Consider the following 2,868-nt stretch of genomic DNA (forward strand, 5'->3'; position numbering starts at 1 on the left):
GGGGCTGAGGGTCTCTCCTCCTTAAAACAGATCACACACGGATGCTGTAATTGGGTAGACCGCAGGCGGAATGTGTTACTGCTAAGGACACAACCCTCCTCAGTGAGTACGCACACTCACTGCATATCGTCTGTTCCATATACAGCCTCATAGATTCACCGTCCCTATGTGCACTTTCCTTTGGGGCGTTAAGTAGCTGTTTTATTTACAGAGCGAGGAAGGGAGAGGGAGCAGCATCGTTGGGAGAGAGAAACAACGATCGGTGCCTCCCGCACGCATCGCGACCGGGGATTGAACCTGCGAGCTGGGCGCGGGCCCTGAGCGGTCACTGAACTGGCCACCTTTCCAGCAGGGACGGCGCTCGGCCAGCTGAGCCGCCCTGGCCAGGGCTGCCCTCTGGGTTTTAAAAGGGATTTAAGGGAAAGCGCTCCATGGACCCAAACAGTGTGTGGCCCTTGGCTCTGGGCCCACCGTGTTGATGGACAGGCTGGTCCCGCCGTGGGTCCCCGAGAGTGAGGGCACCCTGAGACACTGGCCTTGGCCACCCACCCTGGTCCTGGCCTGGGTGACAGCCGGGTCCCATGGTGCCGCGTGGCCCTGGCTCAGCTGGGGGTGCTGGTCTGACTGCCGGGCCAGCTCTGGAGGGGGTCCGAGGTCAGAGGTGGCTCTTGTAGACCGTAGGGCCCCGGGGACACCCCAGAAGCCTGTCCAGCCTCCCAGGAGGAGCAGGGCCTGCAGCCTGAGCCCAGCCAGGAGCCGCTCCCCGAATCCGGCAGCAGGTGGCGCCAGGCCTCCAGCTGGGGATGGGGCTCGGGCCCGCCCTGGGTCCCTGCCTTTTTCCTGTTCCCGCCCTGCACCCCACCCCGAGCGGACTACGCTCTGGCTGGCATCTCCTGGCATCCCCACAGCACCCACGGAGTGGGGGCAGGAAACTGAGGCTCGGAGTGGAGCGGCTGCCCTTGGCCTCTGGCCCAGAAGCTCGGCCTCCATCCTCCAGCCTCCCAGGGCGGGGGAGGGGACGCAGCGAGCTGCTTTGGCCACACTGACGGCTCCATCCAGATTGCTTCAGGACTGAACTTGCTGATGACCAGATGGTGGGGAGCCCCTGCCCCCCACGCCCCACCTGCCCACCTTTGGGGAGCGTTCCCACACCCCCATCTCTAGGCACCAACGGTTGGCCGTGGAGAGCCTGGAACTGGGTGGCTGGACAGTAGGAATGGACACAAGTGAGCCAGGTGCCACCCCCTCCAGGAAGCCCTCCTGACTGCAGGGCCGGTCCAGGCGCCGAGTGAGTCCCTGCCTGTCCCCGCCACGGTGCTGACCACATGGTGGCTGCTGTGTGTCCCTGCTGCCCCGCGGGCCGCGAGCTCCGCAGGGCAGAGCCTGGCGTTGATTGCAGGGCAGGCACCGCAGAGGTGCCAGGAGGAAAGGCTGGACTGACTCCTCAGGGAGTTCACAGTCAGACACGGACACAGCTGACATGGGCACGGCTCAGACACGGGCACGGCTCAGGCAGACAGGAGCTACCCTGGTCAAAGGCAGCGCCCGAGCCACAGCCATAAGAAGGTGGGGCTGCGCATCAGGGCCCGGATGAGTGGGGAGGCGCAGGGAGGGTTTGGGGAGGGGGGGGACCGGTGTGCGGCAGGGCTGCCTACGGGGCAGGGGGTGTGTGCCCGGAGGAAGGGCAGAGGGGCCGCTCAGAGAGGATCTGAGGCCTGGTGGCGGAGCCAGGGTGGAGCGGGGGGAGGGACAGCAATGAGGTTCGGGGGGTGAAGGGGCCACACTGCCCCTGACTGCGGGGCGAGTGAAGGGGAGGTGGACGGTGCCCAGGTCTGGCCCCACCCTGAGCCCAGAGGGCGGGTGAGGGGACGAGGGGCTCCACTGGTCAGGCCTCTCCTGTGTTTCTCCGGCTGCAAACTCCTACACAACCACCAGGACCCAGCTTGCATGGCCCGATCAAGAAGCCCTTCCCGCAGCCACTCTAAGATGGTGGCTCAGGGACAGTCCTCATGGTGGTGGGAGAGGCCGAGGAGCTGGGAGGAGGGCGGCCAAGGCCTCAGGCTCCTGCTCAGCTGGTCCCTCCTCATGGGGCCCCTCTGCCTGGGCCAGGAGCCCCTCTGGTCCCTGTCACAGGGCCCCTACCCCAGGTCACATCTGAGGACTGTCCCGTCTGTCCTCCTGTGGGGCCGGGGCACTGGGAGGTGCAGTGTGTCTGGCTCGTGCCCATGAGGTTGGCAAAGCAGCCTGGACTTGCCCAGTGTCTTCCGTAGGGGGCAGTGGGGTAACCTGGGGGCAGGCCCTGGGCTGGGAAAGGGGGTGTCTTTTTAAAAATTTTTTTTATTGATTTCAGAGAGAGAGACATCAACGATGAGAATCATGTGTCAGCTGCCTCCTGCACGCCCCACACTGGGGATGGAGCCCGCAACCTGGGCATGTGCCCTGACCGGGAATGGAACCGTGACCTCCTGGTTCATGGGGGTGTCTTACGGGGTCTGTGCCAGGCACTATGGGCACTGGGGCGTGTGCACCTGCGGGCACTCTCAGGCACCTGGCCAGGCATGAGCGGGCTCTTCCGACGCTGGGGCTAAGGTGCTGGGGACAAGCCGGCAGCCGCCAGCACGAGGGCGCGAGGAGAAACATGGTGAGCATGAGGGGGGCAGTCAGCCCGAGGCCGGACCCCAACAGGCTGCCCTGGAACCGTCCTGGGGGCCGGCTGTGAAGATGGACTTCTGGTCCCGGTCAGGCACCGCGCGCTGGGCAGCAGGGCCCGGCCTGGAGCTGCTGACCGGGTCTCGGCTCCGGGGGCTCAGGGACACTGTGCTCAGAGGCGGCACAAGTCGGGGAGAACGGGCTGGGGTCCCTGGCACA

The 2,868-nt window shown here is 65.7% G+C and overlaps 1 long non-coding RNA gene across 1 annotated transcript in view; it reads left to right on the plus strand.

The window, feature by feature from the left end:
- LOC106724745 overlaps positions 1-2,868 on the plus strand; it is a 14,823-nt gene that overhangs the window by 9,748 nt on the left and 2,207 nt on the right. The gene's annotated exons all lie outside the window — the stretch shown is intronic.

This window comes from Myotis brandtii, unplaced genomic scaffold (assembly GCF_000412655.1).
Source record: "Myotis brandtii unplaced genomic scaffold, ASM41265v1 scaffold952, whole genome shotgun sequence".
NCBI classification, from domain to species: Eukaryota; Metazoa; Chordata; class Mammalia; order Chiroptera; family Vespertilionidae; genus Myotis; species Myotis brandtii.